This window comes from Lonchura striata, chromosome 2, assembly GCF_050655825.1.
Source record: "Lonchura striata isolate lonStrDom1 chromosome 2, ASM5065582v1, whole genome shotgun sequence".
In the NCBI taxonomy this organism is placed as follows: domain Eukaryota; kingdom Metazoa; phylum Chordata; class Aves; order Passeriformes; family Estrildidae; genus Lonchura; species Lonchura striata.
In genome coordinates this window covers 38,928,595-38,954,887 of record NC_140704.1, presented here as the reverse complement: position 1 = coordinate 38,954,887, position 26,293 = coordinate 38,928,595, and the positions used below count along the sequence as shown (strand labels likewise).

Sequence of the window (26,293 nt, the reverse complement as noted above, 5' to 3'; positions counted from 1 at the left end):
CTGTTCTCCCTTTTGCCAACAACACCCCAATTCTACATTCCTCTTCCTGCCCTTTCACTAGCCATAGCAGGGAATTAAGTTGTCAGCATTGAAAGTAGAGCAGGATTTTTGTGAATTTTTTTGCTTCCTTCACTTCTGAAAAAATCACTGGGGAGTTCTGCCTTATCTATGGTAATGTTTGAAATTCAGCAGTCATTTTAAGATATCCATGATATAGCATCCAGAAAACTTTTAAGCTAAATCTCCCATCCCCACAGCTTTCTGCCACAGCAGACTGCATTGCTCTTCCTTTACAACTGGGGTCAAAACCAGGAATGCAGAAGAAGCACCCCAACAGGAGGACATGTTCTGCATAGAGCCGGGCACTTGGGAATTTGTTTCTCCAAGCCCTCGGTCTTGCAGCTCTGCCGTCTCCAAAGTTTCCAGGGTCACAGAGGAAGTCTCTTCTAAGTTCATTTCCCATTTTCCTGCCAATGCCAAACCCCCCACCCCTCCCTTAAATCTTAGGTTAAAACAGGAACCTCTGGACTAGGAGGGCAGCCTGGGCAGTAAGACAGGAGAGGCAAGTTGCTCTTCTCAGAGCAACAAAAACAATTTCAGAGAAATTTTGCATCTAAAATGTTTCAACAATATATTACCTGTTTTCTCCAAGGGACAGAGTTGATAGAGTTCTTATTTATTAGCTAGCTACAAGATATATTCTAATGCTGTTTACAAAACAAGTCAAGTTTTGAGAACCCATACTGTATTTAATGTATAGTTTGTATTGAAATCCCTGATTATGCATATGCTTTCTATTATGCTGGCTGATGGTGTTGCATTCAGCAGTACTGAATAATTCAGCAGATTTAGCACGACTCAAGTGTAAATCAGTCAGATCCAGTAACACGATAACTACACTGCCTTTAAACTCTTAAAAATGCATGGAAACTTTTATTTCATAAAGAGGCTGTACTCCGTTCTGCACCAGTTCTCGCTGACTGTGAGATGTTGCATTTTTGTTTTCATGGCTATCCAACGAGATTTAATTAAACAATAAACTAGTTACTATGGCAGAAGTAAAAAAAAAAAAAAAAATCCTTTGGAGTGTTATGTTTCCTTTATTAGCATAGTGATGTGAAACTAAACAGAAAAAGCAATCTAATAACAAACATTCCTTTGAGAAGGGCTCTGGGAGCAAAAGGACATCCACTTATTGTTCAGCCCATCCCATTGGTCCATATACGGCAATAAAGGTACAATAGAAGGAAACAGGAAACAGACTGGCACATCTGCATTATCTTATTAGAGGCTAATGGATATCTGAGAGGAACATGCATCTGATGCTGAATAGTCTGTACCAATCTCCGAAGCAATTACTCTTAATTAGTGGATTCTGTTTATAGATGGAACTTAGTGTACCCTTTTGTATCAAAGAGATGCAGGCATCTGGAGAGAGATATGGTTTTCTTAAAGGGAAAGCATTGCAGCACAGTGTGAGGGTTGAGCTGGTTTTTGGTTGGGGTTTTGTTTTTTTGGGGTTTTTTTGAGTTTTTTTTCTTTGCAAATAAAAGCTCTCTGAAGCATAGCATATTCTACTGTATTATTAATCAAAAGAGCATGCTGGCTTAAAAAAGTGAAGGGGGGGGAAAAAAAGACCATACTCTTAATCTCAAACTCTGAAAGTAAACAGAGAAAGCTAATACTCATATATGAATAATATGACAAAAACCACTTTGATGATAAGCAAATAAACAACTGAACCTAAAATTTCCAACTGCTGGCCAAAAAGCTTAAAATAGCAGCTTAAGTCAGAAGAACAACATCTGCATTTTGTATCTGCCAAGTCTGCAGCCAAAAAAAGTAAACCACTCTATATGACCAGATGCATGAATAAAAAGGAAAATGCATGAAACAGAACTTCAAAGTCAGTTTATTGAAAAGCAGATCTGCAGCTCTTACACCCTATAACCACAATTGTCACATATTTTCAAATATAGGTGCAAGACTTAAGGAAAGAGGGAAGATAAATTGTTGTAACGGAATTAAGACACACTTTCTATGACACTTTTCCTGCATCTTGGTATGCAAGATAGCTGTCTGTTGGGGGACTGTGAATTCCTTTTTGTCATAAAGCTGACATTTGCAAAACGAGTTTCTGTTTTATTTGGGGTTTTTTCCCCCGACATTGTTAAGAGATAATTAATATAATTAATGCAATTGGTGTTTATTTTAAAATCCTGTTGGGAAGTATAAAAAGGAGGGGGGAAAGGCTTCTTTCTCCCTAAGCAGCTATGCTTCGAATTGCCTGCATTGCAAACACTTGCTGATGTATGCCTGAAAAAGAGCAAATCTAAATCTGAAAGGGGAAAAGAGAAAAAAAAAAAGTGATACACAATGACACCCATTTATTTACACACCATACAACAGTACCCTGCTGTGCCAACTATTGATTTTAGTGGAACTGAGAGTCCATGTTGGAGAGCAGCAGCTGCGAGTACATAGCTTGAATCCTCATATGGGAACAATACTCCATAAGCAGAATAACCTATTTCAGCCAGCCTTCATGTATAACAACTAACATTAAAAACACACAGAGCTTACCTTTCAAAACCTGAAAGGCACTATGGTTATTTGTTCCACAAAGGTTCGGGAGAGTTATTAATCTATTTGTGCTAACACAACCAAGAAGTGTGAAGGATTGAAAATCCATGCTTCACATGTCTGTTATTCTACAGAGATGTTAATTTTGTTCTATACTAACGATATTTAAGATCCTGCCACTGTATCAGGCAATTTCTCATCTTCTCCTGTTGTTTGCTGCTTTAAAGAGCTGTTTGAAACTGAGGTGTGGGGTGGTTGGGTTTCTGGGTTGGGGATTTTTTTTGGTGGAGGGGGTCAGGAGGTTGTTTTTTGCCTTTTTTTTTTTTCCTACAGCTATCTGCATTCCATGTTTTTTCTTTCATTACTCAGCAGTTGTCAAAACTACACTGAGAAGTAAAGATAAATGGTTAGGTCAGGTGATGGGGTTAACAATTTACTGTGTGCACTGCTCTGAGAGCCAGATATAGTAGAATTGGCTCATGTTTATGTACAGGATGAGAAGTTGATTTCCTGTGCAGTGGCTTTCAATCACCTCTGTAAGGGACTCTCTTGCAGTTTTCTGCAGTGAATTCAAAGGGATTTGAATACATTTGTGCTAGTATATAGGACAGTCTGCTTTGTAACTAAATGCATTCCTTACTTACCCTGTCACATTTGAAAAATCCTGAAGGACAGTCAAGGAAAAAACTTCTCTTTCATCTATGGAAACCAAAGGAAAGGTAACTGGGCTTCCTCCTTCCCGAGTTTAAGTGAACTTGTATGCTCATTATGTTCTCCAAATTTAAAAGTTATTTCTTAATCCTTAAAATTGCTCTTTCAATGGAATCAACCCTTCTGTTCTTGCATAATGCTTAAAATTGCTCTTTCAATGGAATCTACTCTTCTGTTTTTTCATAGTCATCTCTGTTATCCCATATTAATGTTCCCAAGGATGTAAAACAGTAACACCATACTGAGAATATCCTTCATGAGAGACTATCCCGTGTGATACAGAGGTTTAGGAAATCAGAGACTTGCCAGATCAAAGCTGCAGGGCTTTTCTGCAGACCGAACCTGTTTCCTTGTTTCTGCCCATCCACAAAACTCAAAAGGAAAAACAGATCCCTTCTCTCAAACACATTTCAGATAATCCACAATTTAAAAAGCAAGGGTAGTTAGCTCTTAAATAGCAGGTTGGTCCCTCACGTTGCACAGAACCAGAAACTCCAGTAGGAAGATTTTCCCACTCAAGGTGCTGTGCCTATTGCTTTAGTTCTCTGACCACATTTTTCCCACAGGTGTCCTGTGCTCCTGAACAGTTTCTCCCTACAGTTCCGAAAAACAAGACTTGATTTAGCAATCCAAATTATGTGTTTAATCAGACTGTTTTGTCCATAGCTGCTTCTATGCAAGATGGCAACCACGAAGATGAGATCTGGTCACTGAAAGGACTAAGGAATCTATCCTTATGGTTCTTCCCTCATCACCAAGTCAAAGAACGGAAAAAGAATCACAGGTAATAAAGGAAAGCTGCAACCAGCACTAACATGATTCTAGGATTTGGGAAGATTTACACACGCCAACAGGTAGTACCTTAAACTGGCAGCATACTCAACTATCCATGATCCTCCTCCATGAAGGAAAGGTAGCATCTCCAGTTAAGTTCAGAATGGAATATGTTCCCTATCCAGCAAAAACAAACTTCCACTGAACTTCTCCTTAACTGGCAATTGATTGGTCTTTGCCCTCGCCTAGAAGGCACCACAAGACACTATCACATGGATTCCCTGCCAAAGCAAGTTTTTGTGAGAAGAACTCTTGGAAAGAGAAGGGAGGCCAAGGGAAGGGAGACTGAGTAATCACAAAAAACCACATCCTTCTGCTTATGTTCAGTAATGTCATCCAATATTATGGGATGTGCAGACATTTACAAGTATGCCAATCACTTCCCAAGTGGCATTACAGCAAGGAGGAGAGAGGAATCTATCTGAAGCCTCCTCAGCATGCTCTCAGAACACTCATCTTTAACGTTCTAGCTGATGAGAAACATGTCATGGTGACCACAGCAAATACAGCACTTACCATCACTGCAACTACTAAAAAGGTCTTATGCTGGCTGTTTATAACTTTTAAGAGGCCTCCGAGATCAGTAAGAGGGGGTCAAGTGATGTTATTGTTTTGGTGACAGACGGAAGATCCCTAGTAAATGATCCCAGTGGCCTGGGAGTTATTAAAAGAATGGAGTACTTCATCAGCTCAGAAGCTGAAGAGGAAAGCAGCTTTGGAGGGTGGTTCCTTGACAGAAAACTACATTTCTTTGGGAGGCCAACACTCTACAGCCACAACATGCACTGTAGAAACAGGATGACAAGACATACTTCCTTAAAGGAGAACACAAAGACATGCAACACCAGTGACAACTTTAACTAGTACTCGTCTCAAAACCCAAATCAATGGAGCCAGTAGTCAAGGAAATGATTCATCAAATGCTCTATGGGTGGCAGGTGCAGAAAACATTAGTTTTGATGGCTATGCTTATTGTGAACATCCACATAGGTGACATTAATTACGCACAGGGTAATGTTGGGAAAAATCACGGCAATTTAGACCTGAAGCTGTTGCTGCTAGTTTTTTAGAGACTTGCTAGAGATGACTGTCCCAGCACAGAAGCAAATCTCATCTCTCTCTGCTCAGCCTTAGAGGTTTATTCCTGAGAAGTCCTAGTCCTAGCAGAGCCACCACAATAAAACAAAGCACCACATCCTCTCCCTGTCTGAGATAATTTGCATAGCCTTCCTCTGCATGGGCAGGATATCTTTATTGCTACTAAGGATGGAACTGAGTAGTCAGATTCATCCAGCCTGGATGTCTAGCCACAACTGCAAATATTGTCATTAGACTTGCTCTCACCACCAAATTAAGGTAGAAAATGCTCTACATCTTTAATTTCTACTGTGTTCAGTATCTGGACAACCAGTAAATACAGATCCTTTTGTGCCCCACTATGGCACAAATATGCTGCCTGGAAATGCACTGATGGGTCGGTGCAGTGTGAGATCTTCACACACTGTGCAAAGAAGCAAACAGATTTCAAGAGTCACTGAGATTAAAAAAAAAAAAGAGAATAATATTCTGTTTAATTTGGAAAACATGCACTATAGCAGAAGGTTCAACCTCAGCTCAGCACACTTCACTTTATAAACCACACAAAGAAGGATCCTGCAAGAATCCACTTAGCTGCAAAGAAAAAATCTGCTATCTGGAGTAATTTAAACTCATTGTTAGGATAAGCATGTGGACTCACTCAAAAAATGAATAATGTTTATTCGGGAGGCTGTCTGAGAAACCTGAAAGAGGATTTTGTGGAGGTTGTGCATGAACTGTGAAATAACATAGATTTCCCAATCCCCCAAGAGTTGGGAGGCACAACTATGCTCAGGAGGTAGGTTCAATCTGTTAGCAGTCCAGTTTTTTGCACTACAAGGCTGGAAGTTCTACTTCCTCTGAGCTAGAGGAGTTTGCATCCCTGCTGCACCCATTTATCAAGTGAGGATGGTGATCCAAGTGGAAGAGGGGGAAAAAGAGGGTTCAAGCACTGGTTGTGAACTTTGTTTCTGAAGACCAGTCTGTTGGACTAGAGGTGCATCTATCATCTTAATATCATGGAGGTGTGGATGCTGTGCTAACACAAAATAACTTAACACACATAATTTATCACCTTTTGTTATGTACGTCAAGTCTAGTAGTCTGTCTGCTGAAAGGTTCTGCAATTCCTCTGAGTTATTAGAGTCTTCTGTCCTACTTTACCCAGAAGACGACATTTCTGCTGTCTACGTCAGGCTCCTGAACCTTCACTTATTAGATATCACAAGTTTCAATATATTCCCAGTAAGACTCCCTGAGGGTCAGCAGAATATGCCAGAGGGCTGGTGGAGATTATGAACATCTATTTTAAAACCTCTGTTCTCTGTAGCTCCCTGTCACAGGAACAATAGGGTAGCAAAATTAGGAACAAGCACAGCCATTAACTAGGAGGGGGCAAAGCCATAGCATGGATCACAGAACAAAAATAGCATTTTTATTGTCAATATTTTGCTTAACAGGGAGCCAATAAAGCAATTGTAAAATGCTAATAATGCACTGAGATATCACTGCACATGTAAGCACACTCAGAGCCATCCTCTGAATCATCTGAAAATGTTGCAAAAACCTTATCAGTCAGGTCATAAGGACAGAGGTGCAATAATCAATCACAGTAGCCACAGAACCAGCACATCTTTTCCACATTCTAACATTCAGATCTATATCCCAGAATTGTCTGCTAGAGGCACTGGACAGATGGATTACATTGTCAGAAAGACCAACATGAACTATGACCTTACATTTCACATCCAAAAGCAACTAAGAGGAACCTAAACACTGCAAAATTCAAGGAGACTTGTGTCATGCCCACTAATCTGCAAGGCAGGACTTCTGATACAACACAAAGGTATTCTTACAGAGTAAGCAAGTGTGTGAGTTAACTGCACAGCAAATGTTCCCAGCAAACCCTTTTCTGAAAGGAACTTCCACTGGTAAACGTGAGACAACTTTCCCACTTATGTGGGCAGAGACATCAGAACAAAATTAGTTCATGCTCACAGTGCAGACAGAAGTTGTATGCAGACTCATAGGGATGGAGACAGGTAATACACCACCATGCAGCACTCAGACCTGCCCAAACCTGCCATCATATTTAAGCATTTCAGTCATAAGCCAGATCAAACACTTATCAGGACAGCATTTAGTTGCTGCATCCATTGGGATCACTAATCTTTCAGCTTCACTGGCAAAGTAATGTATTGAAAGAATGAATTTTGAAAGCATTTAAGAAAATAACAGTGAGCATTTTCATAATTAGGTCATGAGACATAGGTCAAAGGCAAAGCTCTCAAAAACATTTGGAATCTCCCAAGAGATGGTAAACTTGGCTAACAGTGCCAAAGATGATTCCTCTTGTGGAAAGACAGTGTGGTTCAGGCAGGGCTTCTTCCAACAAGCCTCCAACCAATTCTGAACCACCACAAGTAGAACAACAGCAAGGATACTCAGCCTTGGCAACAAGATGCTCATTTCTGCAACCTCTGACCCACACACATCGATAAATGTAAGCCAGCAAGAGAAGCAATGCTCTCAAAGCTCCCAGCAGCATCTTTACCCCCATGACAGCAGTCAAGCCCAGTGTGCTGCTGAGTATAAGCCAGCACAGACCCATCTCCTGGTACCAACACCACCATCTCTGCTGCATCCTTCATCTGTGCTTACCAGGCTGTGCTGTCTGAGTCATTTTGCCAGGTACTCTGCATTTATTGTCTAAAAAAAATACCCAGAGCCAAAAAGCTGGTCAGGTGTGCATTCCATACCCCTTGTTATGTGTCTGTAAATGGCCTTCCCCACTGTAGCAGAATGATCTTACCAAGACTCTTCTTGCATGATTTTCAGGACAGCAGCACTTCACAAGTCAGGATCCAGCAGCCCAATGCAGTACAGAGAACACAGGAGAGTGAGAAACCTGAAAGCCCAGCTGGGCACCCAAGGCTGATAAGACAATCTGATTTAACCATGCAAATACCAGCAACCAAGTAGAGCATATCTTGGAACTGGGAACGTCAAGCCAGGCATGTCACAACAGAGAGAGCCTTGCTAACAGCACCTGAAGTTCCTTCAACAGATGCATATTAGGTGAGCAAATGAATTAATCCACAAGGAAAAAAAAAAAAGGATAAAAAAAAGAAAAAAAAAATCCCAAGAAAAAACAGTGGTCTCAATTACTGAGATAAAGACATTCAAATTCCACTCCTGTCTTTTGTGATTATAATCAGGCCAAAAAAAAATCTCTAAGTGGAGTAGTCCATTCAGAGATGGCTGAAAGATACACGTTGATTCAAGCACATCCCTCAGTATTATCCCAACGGCATCCTCTTTCCAGCTAATGGTGTCTATGCCAACTGAGGGTCAAACACTTGCCCATTATATGGGGTCTCACAGAGCGCCACATGCTAAAGCAAATCCAAAGTAAGCAGAAAAAAACCAATTTGTTTCCTCAAAATGATGCATAAGCAAGAGAATGCAATAAAGATGTCAGCTAATGGAAATAACCTTTCAAAATAAGTGACATCTCTAAAGGCAGTCACTTCCTTTACGTAAGCCACAGTTCTTGAAGATATTCCACCCACACATCTCTCCAATTCCCAATGTGGAGTGCATCACTGTAAGATGAAGAGAATGGTGTTGATCCACACTGCATATCCATTATGAAGGAGAGGGGAAGGAGCCAGAAGTGAGAAGAAAAATGACCATGTGGGGTACAGTCACGGCTGCTTAATTTTATGACAGATGTAAAGATCCCCCTTTCTAGAATGCCAAGCCTGTGTGCAGTGTCAAAGTTCCACAGCAACAACAGACTGAAAAAAAGCCCTCAGCCTATATAAATAATAAAGTGAAAAGTGACTAAATTGTGTGGAATACATAGATATTCAAGGACATATTACAATCAATATACCTGACTAATGTCACATGAAAGAATACTCAAAAAATATTATGCAGAGTTCTAATATAGCAAGAGATGGAAGGGATACTGAAGATCATCAAGAAAAAGCACTCTGTGGAATATTATTTTGTATAAACAGCTGCATTTACAACATGGACCATATCCACACAACCACTCTGCCCTTGTTTTTGCCAGACAAAAACATGTGGGGATTTTTTAATAATATACATCAGAAATCAGGAGATATTCTCCACAGTAATAATGGCAGTCCAGGTGTTAAAGAAAACCATAAGATCTCCTCCCTTCTAACACACTTTGTAATCACAGAAATACACCTAGACTACAGTTTTACCATGTGTGAGCTATGCAACTTTTTCCTGAATGTATTTGAACAGCAATGATGGGCCTTAATAAAAATAAAAAAATAATCAGGTGTATTGTCTTTATTGTGAGAGTATAAGGTGTTTGAAACAGGAAGAAATATCTATTCTTTTGCACAAAGAGGAATGTAAAAATGTAACCTCTGCATGTCAGATCTAAGCATCAAAGAATGAATGCTTAAAAGTAGAATAATATGAACATTTGAGAAATGCTGTAGTGAGAACATAAATTCCACCCTAGCATTTGATTTAGTGATAATCCTCCAAAACCAGTTCTGCATCTGATAAATACAGATTTAAGATCCAGTTGTTGACACATGGTAAGGAAATGAAACACATTCTCCCTATATGAAGTTCACATTTTTCTGGGTGAAACAAAGCACAGTTGTACCTCATGTGTCTAAGGCACCTTTTAAAGCAGTAAGGAGAACTGAAAGGCATCTACATGAAGCAAGCAGTTTTATCTGACGTGCTAAAAGGATCTGAGTTAAATAGCCTGACTGTCACATCCACTGTTAAGCCTTTGAAAAATAAGGAAATCCAATTTAAGATTTACGCAACAAACCCAAGGCACACAGTTCCTTGGCATTACAGCTCCATTCACATACCTCACTGCAGAGGTAGGTTGGTTGCCCATGGAACCCCTTCAGCTCAAGCAAAATAAAAAGACCTTTAACAAAAATGAGTTAAAGTAGAAAGTTTGGTTCACTAGAATGTCACCAGCTCTGATTAATAACAATCACAATAATACACACTCCTTTAAGAAATTCTCCATTTTTAAAGAAGAAACAGAAATGTTAACAGATCTAGCCAATGACAATGAAGGCAACCAGTTCATATTCTTCTGAATAGAACCCATCATTTAGCCATGTACCAGCCAACCAAGACTTTGTCCCTCAATTTTTAAAAGCACATAATTCTAAATAATTATGTTGCTTAACGGTCCTGAGTACTACTGAACAGAAAATGCATCAAATGGGAAGCTAAATTTTATAATTTAAAACATCTACACACGTAACAGGGGAGAGGGAGAAAAAAAAGACACCGTTTTTCAAAACAGCTACAAAATTACATAGCAACAGTGTAAAAGCTTCTGAACCATTTCCTTTCCCTTGCCTCCAATGGAGGGTTTATTCCAGAGAGACAATCCTCAGCAGACAAAGCCTGCTTTTAAACATAGAAACACAGAAATTCTTATACTAGGTCAGATTAATAGTACATTTAGTTCAGTAACCTCTTATTTGACAGCAGCCAGAATCAGACGCTTTAGGGAAGGGATGAAGAAATCTCTAGGAGAGCAATTACAGAAAAAAACTTTCCCATAAAATTTCTTTCCAACTCACATCATCTACTGGATGGCTTATGCCCTGTAACAGGAGATTTTCTTCTCGTCTTTTTGTTTGTTTTTGCTAGCCTGAATAATACAAATAGCACTAAATAATACCCCAAGCACTGTGGATATCTTCTCTATCTATGGCCCATATGTTTTTAATCTTCAAAATTGTTTGCCCTAGCAGAATTGAGAGTCACAGAGTTTCAACATCATGAGCTTGCTGTTTAAAATAATATTCTGCTCTGCTTTTAAATAACTCTCACGTTTTCCCTGGATGATCCTGTGTAGTTATAGTACCCAGTACACCACAGTAAAAGAAAAGTTAAGTGGATCTAACTCACCTTCTTCAAGTGTTCTTTCTGGTCTGCTTTCCTCAACACAGTTTACTGCAGTGGCTCTTAAGAAAGCAGCCTGGGGAAGGCAGAAATGCCTCCAAAATACCTTCCCCCCACACCAAATATTTCAGGTTTCCTTCAAGACAAATATTAGTTCCTTTGTCAAATTTACTTGTTCATCTTAATTGCTAGTATACACTTCTTCAAATGTCACCCTTCCTAGTTAACAACTTCCTTAGATTTCAGGGCAAACACTTTTCAGGGCAGGAAAAAAAAATCAATTCTTGAATAAGTCAAGAGTAGCAAGTCGCTTTTCTAATTAAGGCATTGACTTTCTACTAAGATTACTAGAATTATCTGTATAGTCACTTCTATGTTAAAACCCTACGTAAATATTAGTAAAGAAACAATTACATCAATTAATAATAGCAGCTGACATATAAACACTACCAAGAGGACTCCATTCTCTCCTGAGGCAAACACAACGCCAGATTCCAAACGAAAGCAGAAGGGGAATAATATGGACCCAAGCTGTCCAAAAGCTGTATTTGCATTTGCAAGTAAACACTTAAACTCTGTAAACACCAGACCATTACCAGTCTGCTTGCCATGCCCTCAAATGGGCCACAGCAAACAGCTAATGGGGAAGTTCCAGATGAGCAGGGACACTCTGGCTCTCTGGCAGTCTACCCCATCCATTGACCTCTGGTTGGCTTTGGGGTCACCTGGGATTCATCCATGCTGGCTGAAGTCTTTTGGCTGTCTCCAGGATTTCTGGAGAAGGTTGAACATTTGCAATTTTTCCTAATTTATTCACATTGTCCATGTCCATATGTCTTCATCTGCAAGTCAGCTCAAGCATGGAAACGACTAGAGCATGAGCAAGTATTAGACTAAATTATTTCAGCAATCACATTACTTTTGGTAGGCTGCCTTTTGCCAAACCAAAGCATCTGCAGCTCAGAAATGTAACTTCTAAATTAAAAAAACTTTGCAAAGAAGTGCATCAGTTCACACAGACCTCGACACTGACAATCCTCCAAAAGTTATTGCTGTGAATAACACTAGCATAAGCAAATCAGCCCTAAGAAAATCAGTTCTGACAGAATACCTGAACAAGGAAATGCCACATGGGTTGTTTTTCTTAATTTTAATTTTTGAACAAGTTTAAAACATGAATTTCAATAAAAATGAAAACAAACATTTATAAGCAAAAATTCATACACAGTGTGAGTATACTTCAATGTTGCTCAGCCTCATTTAAAATTACATTCTCCCACTGAGTTCCACCTATCTTTAGTCAAAGGACACAGCAGACACACTAAGAGTCTGGTCACTGCTTGGGGTTTGGGCTGAAAGAGGAACTGAATGCACAGAAACAGCCACTGATGGAGAGCTGGGAAGCCTCTCACTTTCATCCCCCTCATCTCTTACTGCAGGCCTTCCAAATAAATTCAGTGAAATGAAGCCACTGCATGGGCAGATAAAAAATGGAGTCAGGTTTGTATCCATGGACCAGCTCACACTCTCATGTCATCTGCCCCTCACAACTCCTCACGGGTATAAAAAGCAAACATCACCTGTCAGACAGAACAGGGGGGAAATCTCTCCTGATCTCAACACAGCTGCTCAAAGTGTCTTAAATACGAATCAAGATGGAATAAAATGGATGCATTCAGGATTTTATGACTGTCACTGTAATGTTTTTGTTTATTATTCACAGAGCTTAGGAGATGTTTACCCCACCATCAAGGAGAGACAGGGGCTCAAAGTAAGTCTTGCACTATCATCAAAGTACAAAAAAGAAACTATATATCAATCAGCTTAACTGGTACATCTCTGAAAGGGACAACATGCAACATGTAAGAAGTTCAAAAATATTAGAAACCACTTCTGAGCACTGTCAAGCTGACTGAAATCTTAAGAGTTTGAAAAAAAAAAAAAAAAAAAGGAAAGTGTTGTGACAAGTAATCTAAACAAATGTTAAAAGTGAAGTTTGACAAAGATGAAATATCTGCCAAACACCCAAAACATAAATGAAACTGCCATTCAGCCAGGGCCAAATAAAACAAGATGTAGCCAGGCAGTTTCTGACAGAACAGTAAGGGCATTGTTAGGTCTTCTTATAGACCTCCTTTCTTTATGCAGAAAAAAATCCAGGAGGGTAAAAAAAAAGCACACCACTGTATGGCAAAGTGTGCCTCCACTTCAGTGCACACCTCAGGCTCTCTGTTTATTTGGAAAAGAAAGGGAATGGGGGGGTTTATCCATGGTTTCTGCTGAGAACCGAGGTGCTGCACAAGCTGGAGTTTCCAAGGACCAGGGCAGGAGGAGATGTTGAAAGACAAAAGGTAAAATCCAGCAGGAGGAAGGAGAGAGTCTGGGGGAGTGGTAAACTCATCTGAAACTTTTAGCAAGATTTTACACCTATTTGGTTTCAAAGACTAATTAGCATTTTGAATAAAGGGTCTCTTCACTAAACATGTAAACACCTCATCCTTCCAGTGACTGCCAAAAATCAAAGGCTACCAAATGAGCATCTATAAGGTCTTTAAACTTTTAATGAACAATGAAACTATTTTCCCCATAAATTTCCAAATAAAGAAGCATAATACAGCACAGAGAGAACAATGCCAAAAAAAAATCCCAACCCAGAGAAACCCAACTCATAAACTCATCAGGTTTTCTGAACAATATTTTGATCTTTCCAGAAATGAACAGTAAAAGCAGCATATTCCCCACTAAAACCTTCATTTTAGGATCAAAAGGATAGCGAAGCACATATATTTAATTAGCAGGGAGAATACAAAAGCCTATTAATGGAAAACAAAACACATTCTGGAAACAAAAATGTTACAGACACTATACACTACAAACATTATAAATGTTACAGACAGACACTGGTGTGTTTTCCTCTGTGCATGGCAACAGTTCAGGACAAGTAACTTCTGAAAGCAGCATACTGACTTCCAGCTCACAGCTTTTCAGGATATTCACCCTTCTGTGACTGCTTAACATGATCTCCTCTATTTATAGTGACTTTTTTTGCAACTGTTATCGCATGGTTATTAAAATGAACAGGCAGAGTCACAGAAACACTGCAGCAACCAACACCAGCGACTGAATAAAAGACACTACTTCAGCACACGCTTCTGCTTGTAACTTGGGTAGCTTTGAGATTTTTGTTGGCAGCATGCTCTGTGCAGGTCAGGAGAGCCCAGGAGCAATGGTGGAAGTGTGGGCTGTGGCTGAGCCAGGGCTATAAGCCATGGTATGACCCTGCATAAAGCAGCAGAGGTGTTGGTGCAGAGCACACGTGTCCACGTCTGCCCAAACCAGTGCAGCCACAGGGTGGTGAGGGCTCACACCGACCCAGGGCTGCTCCTGGGAACAATGGCAACTGTGGCCTGGTCCAGCTGCTGCCCTCAAGCACCAGGGTCCCTAGGATGCACTGGAGTCTCCCTCCCCTAAAGTACCCATCCACTCAGAGGAACTTTGCTGAGAAGCAGATCTCTCATGGCCAGCTCCTGTGTGAGCAGCCTTGTGAACCCATTCCAACTGGCCACACTAACTACAGCCAAGACCCAGACTTCCAAAATTGTCTCTGAATGCACATATATACACAGCCATGCTGTTTTGTTAGAGGGTTTACGTCCTCAGACACAAAGAACTTATCACTTTAGCCTCAGCCTGCACCACAGCTATTCCCTCACAAGTGTTCCATGTGTTTTTATATAGGCTGGTTGTAGTTACACTATATTTTAATTAATTGTATGCACTAGAACTGGATTTCATACAAATTCATTTTTGCAGTTTTCAGCTCAGAACAGCCTTTAGAAGAAGTTCAGATCTCTCCTATTATAAATACAGGTCACAATAAATTCAAGAAAGCTGAAATGTTTTCTTCTTTTTTTGCAGGACGGAAATCCTTTTTACCATTTTATTATTATAAAGATGATTATGGGCAAAAAAACAGCATTTCTTTTTAAATTTGTTGATTTAATCTTTACTTTAAACCTGCAAGCAAAAAAGCCCAGAAAAACCAACTTTATTTTATTTCATTAATTACAATATTAACCTTTAAAACCATTATATGTCATCTACCACTAATTTTAGTACTGCTAAAACATGAATACATAGGGACTGCCAGTGTCCCAGTCTCATACAGGAGGGGATGGTCAGTGGGGTGAACATACATTCCTGCTGCTGCCAACCCATTCTGGTCCCAGGCAGCTGGTATGAGCCAAGGTTGCAAACATCAAGTGAAGTAATCCTTGCAGTGGTAGCTTCTAAAAGCTCAAGAAAGGAATCCCAAGAAAAATTGAAATGAAAAAGTTGTATATATACTTCCCAACCTTAAGTTTTCCACACCTCCAGACCAGTTCTCATCAGAGGGCTACCTATAATCCACCTGTATCCATCAGCATCCAAGACTCAAGGGACTCAAAACCCAACTGCAGAGACCATGCAATTCTTCATGCAGCTCTTTGATTACCCTTTTAGCCAGAAAACGCCAACTAAGAGAGGTTCACACAGGGCTGGAGGCAAAGCTCTCTAGGCACTGAGGCACCATCCAGAGAGACAGACCTGGGTGCAATGAGACCACCACAGCTCATGGGGTCAGTCAGATGGAAACTCACAGAGCCAGAAATGGGAGGGTCATAAACCATAACTACTTCAAAAAGAAACTCTTCAGAAGCACCAGAAAACAACCCTAGAGCTGTCTTTTTTCAGGCTTTACTGAGGAAGGAGATGAGTATACCACATAAGGGGTCCCCAAAGCTGCATCTCACCTCAATGAGACTTAAGAAGAAACACTGGTAAACCAACAAACTTCAAGGCTTATTATTCCCATTAGGATTTAAAGGCTTCCTGAGGGAGGAATTCCTACCTAGGGTTAGGCAAACATATGCTTCTCAATATCTTAAAGATGGGACTGGATTACATACATCTCAGAGAAGAAGCAGCTCAAAGGTCCAGATAAAAAGGTGCAAGCATATCTTTCTTGTTGTGCAATCTCAGCTTATTGCTTCTAGTCTACATGGGAAAAATAAATCCAGAGCCCATATTGCCTGTTTTGTATTTTAATTAAGTAAGTGCCTGGAAATAAGTTATAGGTTTTTTCCACTGCTTTCTACTGCTAGCTGCCCAAACATAGGCTTTTCCATAACCTTGTCATGGATCAAGTTATTAATAAAATACAAACAAAAACCGTACTGACACATAAACTAATTAGAATGTCTCTACCAATTTCACCTTTGCTTCTCAGAAATGAATACATACTCCTTTGACACAACCCCCCATATTCTGTAATCCCAACGTCTCTCCAGCTATCCCTGGTTATTTTGCCGTTACAGCATATGGTGTTCCATAGAGGCTTTGACAGTGCCATTTCCTTACCCCACTCCCAAAGATGCACAGAGTTCCATTCATTGTGGGAAATTTGTTCATGTCCAATTTATCCAATGCTCTCTGCAACAATTCTGTGTTATGAATAGCTATTGTTAGCCTGCTGATGTTCACTCCTTAGAAAAGGGGGTTTGAGGGTTTCAGTTTTTTGTTGGTTGGTTTTTGTTGCTCTTTTTCTGCCAAAGTAAAATATTTTTTCAACCCTTCAGTGTTGAAAATCCATGTTTAGTTGCTGTATTGGTCTTGCTGGTATAGCAGTCCTTACAGGGCCATGCTTTGAATCTTTAGCTGGAATAGAGTTGATAACTTTCTGATGTTTTTGTTATTGCTGAGCAAAGTTTGCACAGCAGCAAGACCTTTTGTGCCCACTCTGCCCTGCACCATCCCCTTCCAGTGTACAGACTGGAAGAGGGCATGGGACTGGGAGGGGACACAGATGGGACAGCCAACCTGCACTAACCAAAGGGATAATACAGACCACATCATGTGCTCAGCATGGACGCTCAAGGAACAGAGGGGAAAGGGGGAATGTTCATGGTCATGGTGTTTGTCTTTCCAAGCAACTGCCATGTGTGCTGAGGCCATGCTTCCCAGGAAGCAGCTGCATGTCTGCCTGCTGATTTGAAGTAGTGAATGAATTACTCTTTTTGCTTTGCTTCCGTGTACAGCTCTTGCTGTCATGATTAAAACACCATTATCTGGAGCCACAAATCTTCTCACCTTCCTTCTATTTCCTCTCCATCTCATGAGAGGATGCAGGAGTGAGCAGCCATGTGTGTAACTGGCTGTTAGCCAAGGCTAACCCAGCACAAGGCCACAACTGCCAATAATTTTCTTCTTGACCTGCTTCTTCATCTCTTGTTATCTTCTGTTTAATTAATCTAATTAAATCATATCAATTTAGCAGATCAAAGGAATTCTTGACATAACAGCTGACTCAGCATCACTGCATGCTTGGAATCACAACAGATTTACACAAAGTCACTGGCTGAAGTTGGATGCTCTCCTTAGGCCAACATCATTCTCTCTAATCCACAAAATAAAAGTAATATTTTAATTTCTAATAATTATTTCAGGCAATCCTTAGGACATGATAACAGAAAGAATATCAGAACTGCAAGATCCCAATTGATCCAGGTGGTAGTAACTCAATCAAGTTTTGCTGGATATGTGTGATGGACTGGGAGGGCACTGGCAGATGCCTGCCAGATGTAAAACCCTCGAAAAGCTGTAAAGTTGCTTATATCTTTGTTAAATGAGCATAAAGCATTAAGGAATCAAAATTACTAACTCAGGCACTTCAGAGTTGTAGATAACCACATAGGGCACAGGGGAGAGGGTGGCTGGATTGCATCTTCAGATCTGACAGTGATTTGCTAGTGACTTCAGGAAAGTCATTTGAACTCCATCTGACTCAATTTTTCCATTTGTGAAATGGAAATCAACATGCACTTCCACTTTAAGATAAGTGAAATACTCAAGGCTGGCAACATCATTAACTCTAAGTAACTAATAGCTATTAGTACCTGGTGTACATGATTGCCCCCCGAAGCGGCTTTCCTGGGGGTACGGGGGAACATGACTTACAGCTCAGCACAGATAACAACTTCATTTCAATAGCCGCTCTGAAAAGGGCAATGTGCATGCTCCTAAATGAATTCCACACCCCAAATCAATTCTGTGCCTAAGAAGGAAAAAAGTACCCACTGGAAAATAAGACAACATATTCCAAGATGGCTGTTTTATCTATCTGATATGTTTCCTGCATCTTGTGGTGATTTACCGTAATAGGTAATAACTAGTGTACATTATATCTAGTTTTTAATAACCACACTTCCATTATATTTCATTTCCCAAAGGGACTATTTGTGTTTTTTTTCATATCTTTTAACTGTAAAACTATAAACTGCTGTAATCAAGTACTGCTTTCTCTCGTATTCTGGACATCCTCAGTTGATTATAATCACTGCCTGCTGAACTTACCTTCAAAAAGTTAATCAGAAATCGAAATAAAAATTGATATTATTACATTATGTACTTCTCTCTTTATTCACTCTTGTTAACACGGGAGACTCAGAATACAAATAAATATAAAGCAGAAGGAAAAGAAAAAAAACAGAAAAGCAAAAACAATTGAAACAAACCAAATTAAAAGTATGAAAAAGACAGTGGGGGGAGGGGAAAAGAAAAAAAAAAAAACCCAAAAAAAACCACAACTCCAAAAACTGGCTTTACTGAAGATGAGAAAGAGAGAAGACCATTTAAAAAAGTTAAAGCCCATGTGTCTGTGAAACATGTGTAGGCTCTTAAAGTATGTTTTGAGGTACTTGCACAACATCCCCTGTAACTCAGGATAAAATACATTAAAAATTAATTTTAAAGTATAGTTTAAAATAGCACATGTGTATTTGGTACACTACTTTTTGGGAAATAGTGACTTGGTCCCACTTACCAGCAAGACTATGAGAGAGAGAGAATGCATTTTACAAGGTGTCAACAAAAACAAGCAAGTAAGTGTATAAATCAAGCTGTAAAATCAACTGGATTTTCCAAAATGAATCAACACTTAGGGGAACTGATAGGTTCAGAAGGATGCCATGACTGAAAGGGTCGCTGGATACTACCTGATAACATCCACAGTGACATTTTCAGACTTATAGGTTTCCAGCACCAAAACAATGCTGAGTTGGGTAGACCTGAAGTTTTTGGTTTAACTTACAGCCAGCACAAGGGATGCATGCATGCACACCCAGAGTGTTGAAGTTTTCTCTGCCCTGACACACACAGCTAATAATACTACAAAGTAGCAAAACAACTCCAGTGTGACCCATTACTTTATCTTGATAAAGGCAGGCTGTAACTGCATCCAGAAGAGCAAGATACAACCATGGCCTTCTTGAAAGTAAAGACCTCCTGAGGAAAGAGTTTTAGTGGAACACACAGAACTTAACTCTCTCAAAAACCTCTTTCGTTTAATTGGACACTATCACCAGAAGTAACTAACATTTCTTAGCTTCCTTCAGAAGAAGAAAGGGATGAGCATTTGCAAGGAAGATTTGGGAAAATTGTAAAAATGCAAAGTTGGACAGATAAATCTAGCCTTCTGGAAAATAAAATCAATGAGCTAAAAGCATTATTAATTGAGACAAGTGAATATGGGCAGAGTCAAAACTACTGACAGAGCAGAGGAGATAAGCCAGACAAACCATTATCACCAAAAGTAAATAACATTGAATCAACCAGATATGATCAAAGGAGCATGTTCATAAGTACTGGTATTATTACTTCTGAATTTGATTTATTTTATCTTAAGTCACAGTGTATCTCACTTAAGCAAGCCAGTTCCTTCCAGGTATCTTGCTAATATCCCTTTAACAGAAACAAGACTGAATGCCCAGACAATAACAGATTAAATGAAAAGGCAAAAAACCCACTAACTAGATAGAAGGGCATTATTAACTCAGTGCAGCTAACAAATCTATATACAGAAAAGGAAGAACCCACTATCATCATATAGTCTGTCCAACCACAAACACAGGGCATGTATTTACCCACTAGACACATGGATTAGCACCATTCCTCACTTACATAAAAGAAAAGACTTCAAATGGTGGCATGTTCCTCACTTTCCCATTAAACTCTCTTCCCTTGTCCACTCCCATTTATGGTTGCAGCATGCATACTGAAGGAACAGCTGTAAGAACTGATGCCCATGGCATCAGGAGCAGGGATCAGCCCCCAGGAAGTGCCTGCCTGTGAATCAGCACTGATTTTCTCCTGGTCTGATGTCCAATACATCTGGTTTAAATCCCTGCTTCAAAAAGAGAGGTCTGTATGAAAATTTTAGCTCATGGAAACAACAAAGTGGTAGGTAGTATTCTTCACTTTAAAGTATCAATCCAGACACCTGTTAGAGAGGACCACGGTTCTGATTTCAGGATGAGTTTCCAACAGCTGCTGAGGATGTATACTCAATACTATTTGTCATCTGCAAATGGGTTATCATACCCAACATCCCCAAACTCCACACTTACATAATACTCTTGGGTTACCACTGTGTTATAAAGTCAGTTGTGACACTTTTACCAAAGCTGACCAAAACTGACTGAAAGAAGCTCATTCACTGTCATCCTAATAGTTCTGCATAACCTACAAGAGCAGTGGCAGTGTGCTCCCCACCTGGGAGGTAGATGCACTCTACTGTAATATAATAATTTGTCTTTTATTTCTATGATTATAGATCCTAAAATCCTAAATAATAAAATAAAAAAATTAGAATTTACCATAAAGTACACTACAGAAGCAAAAGCACTGATAATAAGGTACTCATAGGATATGGTTAATTATCTCATTTTATTTTTAGTACTCAATCGTGTTTTCATGGAAATTAGAAAGTATACAAATTCTTGTCAGACCTGAAACGATTTGTAAAAAAGTATAATATTCAAATATTCAAAAATGTATAACATTTTTGAAAGTCTAAGACTACAACTGGGAAACAATCTGCCCTGGCTTTGTGGCTTTCCTAACCAAAAAAAAGACCATTAAAAAATGAGTGCTGCGAACTTCATAACTATGCTGTGTTTCTTGTCATGCTGGGATTAGTAATAGCAGTGCTATCAAATATTACTGTGCAATAAAACCTGTGGTTTGCATTTAGATTACATTTGATTTCTTCATGTGGAAAATGCATGCTCTAATTTTCCTCTTACAGTAAAATTGATAATACATAGAATACAACATCACAGCAGATGACATAGTCTACAAGGTAGGCATGACTTGTTTTATAGTCATAAAGCTTGTACTTCTGGCTGTGATTTTATGAGCCAGGCATACAAAAAAAGGACAAAAAAGATATTTATAAATAAAGGCATACCACAGTAAATAGGAAAGGAGACAAAGTTACAGAACAGATTGAACTGGATATAATCAGAACCAAACAGCTTTCAGAAAAACTGCAAACTTAGCACTTAGATACCTCACCAGTCCATAACATAGGTACAGCAGCCTCCTGTAACAAAAGAAAGCAATTCTAGGCAGGAAGAAAAGGAATGTAAATAGGACAGGCAGCATCCTCACCAGGCCAAAAAAAATTCTTTGAATATATTCTTTTAAAGCTCACAATATCTTAAATTAGCCCCTCGCCTCCCCCCAGCTCCCACAAAGTTGATATCACCTATCATTATTTTCTTTGTAATAAGTAATCTTTCAAAGTATTAATTTCAGTAGTATCTTTCACAGCATATCTCAGAGAAGCTTCTACAAGAACCTAGGAACTTATTAGATAAAAAAAAAGGGAGGTGTATGCCACACACAGTCTCCATGGGGACATTGCACATGGCAGAAGCTGTGAACAGAGCACTTCCATCACAAGAAGGCAATAGGGAAGAATTATACAGTAACGAACAGAGAGCTCATTAGCATGTAAAAGCCATAGCCCTATATATACTGCCATATTTCTGTATGTCACTGCATTAACAAATTGCTGTTTATTAGCCATGATTTACTGAGTCGAGCACAACAGGACTGGGCACTAGCTGAGGCAAAGCAGCTGGATGCAAAACTAATGCAAACAGCTAAGAGGAGAGTGATGTCTTTACTACTTCTCTGTATTGCTTGATCCACCAGCCAACAGATGAACTGATTATACACTGTTGCAAAAATTTCACCTTTTGCTACACTGCAATAATTCCTGAATAAATACAAAACATGGTCAACCTTGACACATTGAAATATGAAGAACTGCAAAATGATTCCTCATCTCCACCAAAGATGGTGCTGTCAGTATTTAGAGAAATTATATTTTTACAATGCATTAGTGTTCTTGTATTCAGGCCAACCATGAAAAATCATGAACTGCAAATGTATTCCTTTTTAAATGTCTACATCCACTTTAAAGTACACATTTTTCTTACTACTACCACCATGCTCTTACTGCATTACCTTACTCTGCTGAACTCACAGCTCTTTCCAGTGCAGTCTCACTGTGGATGCACACCACAATACAAAGAAACAAAATCCAGACTGCACAAAGCCAATGATAATGCCATGCTCAAAGCTCAGGAATTCAGTAGAAGCATAAATTCCCGACAGGGACCACCACCAGTTAGTCTCCCCACAATGCTCAAGCCCAGACTTGCATCCTGTTGCTTGCTCAGGCTTTGCATCTGGCTTTAGAAGCACCAGTACCAGGAGAAGCAGACTTTAACTACATGTTATAAATGACATGCATTAATGGCTTATGTACTGTTATGTTTCTTTGTTTTTTCCTTTTAGTACTAAAGGGATTTTGCTCAGGGAGAAAAGAAAAAGAGGAATCAAAGCTTTGGACTTGTTTTTTTCTTGAAAGAACCAAAACCCCCACAAACCTATAGAAGAAACATGCAAAATGCAGCAGTTCCTAGAGACAGCAGGAGATCATGCTTCTTTACTGTTTTAGAATAGTTCTGAGCCCCTAAATTTTGAGTTCACTTCAACCAAAATTAAAATTCACTGCAGATTATCAAGTTTCATGTATTTTTTCATTACCCTTATGCAAAATTTACTTTGGCACAGTACAGGAGTGCATTATTAATCAGCATAAATTTGTTTGAAAAAGCAGACTCTATTTATTCAGAGGTAGGACTGACTCCAAATCCAGACTTTCTTTTCCACATGGAATGTAAGTGTATCAGATTTGGTATTTTATTTTTCAGCTCAGCTGTGAGGGACGAGCTGAACTTTGTCTACGTGGTAACAGAAAAATAAACCACAGTATTTTACTTTTTTTTTTTTTTTTGATGGTTTCAGGTATCAAACTGAAAATGTCAAATGTCTCTCACCACACCCATTACAGCAGAATCTCAGACCAGTTGAAGACAATGACGCTTTGCTATTGGCATTAAATGAATCCGGTCTCACCCACCCATGACCAAAAAAGATATAGCGTCATTTCAAAATCACAGTCACTTTCCTATCAACTTTTTGCAGCATTTTCAGATTTATACTTCCTCTTTTTATTCTCATATTGCAGTCAATTAGCAGCTATAACTAAGCAGATCTGTGCAGTTTTAGCATGAATTCCTTAAAATCACTGATCTTTACAAGCTACTTTGATGAAAAGAGAGAATATTTACCAGTAACTATTAAGCATGAAGTTTGAGGAAACAGAAGCAGCTTGTAGGAGGATTTGCTAATGTAGTTTATTGCTGTTACTTTTCATATCTGAAAAGATACTGCCTCTGAAGTCTCTGACGAAAACGCAAATAGATATTCTTGGGAGACAGTACAAGCCAAATGCAAGTTACAAAATCAGATAACTCGGTCTTAAGGATTTCATCACATAAATCCACTGATATCTCAAGAGAGTCACACCAATACACATGTAATATCAGAATCTAAGTGTCCGGTGCTGCTGAAAAAAGAGATGGTGGAGACACACAAAGATTTTCACAACAGAAATCTTCCCCACAAATGTGTGCAGGAAACCTAGAGATTAAACCCCCTACAAGAAGATACTATACCAGGCAGTGATAATATTTCAGTGGTCACAATAGGCATGTTGTTGAAACAACTAGATGAAAAAAAAGGCATCCATGCTTGAGCGATTCTGCAGAGCAATGTGCCTACACCTAATACAATGGAAAACCTATTCAAGAATAGCTAATCTCGTGAAACTATGACTGCAGAATGCTGTTAGAAGCAGTGAAAACTGAAAATCCTCTGAATTAAGTGTTCACTGAGCAAGTTAAAGCTTTAGGTAGGCATCTCTCAACCTATCCACCCACACACCTGAGGGTGGCATCCATGTGACAAATTGCATTTAACATGCACCTGCACTCTACCTAGTAATCCATCCTCATCTTGGCTACTTCTAGCATTACAAATCTCTAAGGTACTTTGAACAACTGCCTTCTGCAAGGAAGAATTGCTCCTCAAAAGTATATTGTCAAGAAGCCAGGAAAGATTTCGATATACGAATACTGCTGTTCAACATGTATAGAAATAGGATCGTTAAATTCTTAGGAAACAAGGTTTCTATGGGTTTTCAGGACCATTACTATTTCTAAGAGACAGAAATACAGGATTTCTAATAGGAAAACCCATAGTTAGCCACTAAGCAGTAAGCAGCTTGGTGATGCATATCCACAGCTGAAGATGGGGTCAGGTGATGAAGCCCTCTAGATACGGACAGGGTGGTAACATGCACAGCTAGTCTTGGATCACCTACAGCAAAACCATCATTCCTTAAGCCAGACAGACTATCACACTGCCTGCTCCCCTGAGACCTGGGTCCATACAACACCAAATGGAGGCTTTGACAAGGGGAACAGACTCTTCTATTGTTGAACTTCAAGAAAATCTACAGTGTTTTGAAGGTGCAAATTAAAGGTTCAATAAATCCACTGGGGAAATGCTCAACTTTTCCTCAAAATACTGCAGCCACTTGCATGGCATGGCAACTTAGGGAGAAGCAAATACTCACTTCTTGTCTCCACACTGTGTGCTCTGTGGCAGCTCGAAGATGTGCCTGGAGTAGTACCAAAGGTACTACTACCACAGAAACCTTGATCCATTCCCACAGTACTAAGAGTGCACCTCCTTCAGCAGATAGGAAAAATCTCTGCCTCAAGATGAGAGAAAGAAAGATGGAAGTTCGAAGGCCAGTTTATTATTATTTCAACTTTGGCTGGGCACTAGGACTAGACCCTAAATAAATTATGCCAGGATATATGCTTAGAGTTAGCTTCCCTTGCAGTTCTGCACAAACAGAAATCAGCAGGAGCCCAGCATGTAGAACGGCTTCCGAATCGGGTCATTAATCTGTACAAGCAGAAAAACCTACCCAAAAAACACATTAGCAGCCACTGCACTCCAGGTTACAAGGCTGAACTATCATGCAAATTGAAACACATCTCTTGCCTCCTCGAGCCACAGAGGAGGGCACAAGCAACCTGCAGGGGAGAGAGCACAGAAACCTACGGATGCACGCTCCTGGTGAGGAGCAATGGAACAGGACAGATTTATTCAGTGATGATAACATGGTATTATTTTTTCCTGCAACAGCAGTGCAAATCATTCAAAGATGGTCACATCCTGAAATGGCTTGGCTCTAGAAATATGTTCATTGCCACAAAAATCTTGCCAACTTAAGTGAGCGCACAAAACCACAAGGGCAGAAGACAATTCAAGGTTTTAAGTAGACAGAGACACAGATTAGTCCCTAACATTTTTTCCCATCTACTTGTTTGATGATTTATCAATAAACTAAGTAATCTCCTCCTGCTGTTCAGTCAATAGCTGATTAGTGAGATGATTCCCAAGTCCTTCAGGAGGACAGGTGTTGTTTTCAAGGACAGACCACTAGTTTTTTCATAGTTTTACAGCATACTATTCCTTAATAGCAATGTAAATAAAGCAGAATGAAGAGACCTTTCCATTTCAAAGCTACTGTAAAATGTAGAAGATATTTTACTTTGTGCTCAAACCAGAAATCTTTTTTTCTTCTGTTTTTTTAAATACCGATAATACTCTAGGCATGAAAAGATTTTACTCTTCTAGGCCCTAGACAAAACCCAACCCTCACTCTTTAGCAGGACAGACCCAAGTGGGACAGAAAGGCAGATCTCCCGGACACTGTTTCTATCATAAAACACCCATTATTTACATCGGCCCAGGAAATAACCACACACAAGGCAAGTCACGAAACAAGAACAGCCCTATGTTCATCATCTAATTAGTGACTATATCATCTGCAAACAATATC

At 39.5% G+C, this 26,293-nt stretch overlaps 1 protein-coding gene across 3 annotated transcripts in view; it reads right to left on the bottom strand.

Annotated features, from left to right (window-relative positions):
* Positions 1–26,293, bottom strand: part of RARB (retinoic acid receptor beta) — a 319,974-nt gene that overhangs the window by 195,341 nt on the left and 98,340 nt on the right. The gene's annotated exons all lie outside the window — the stretch shown is intronic.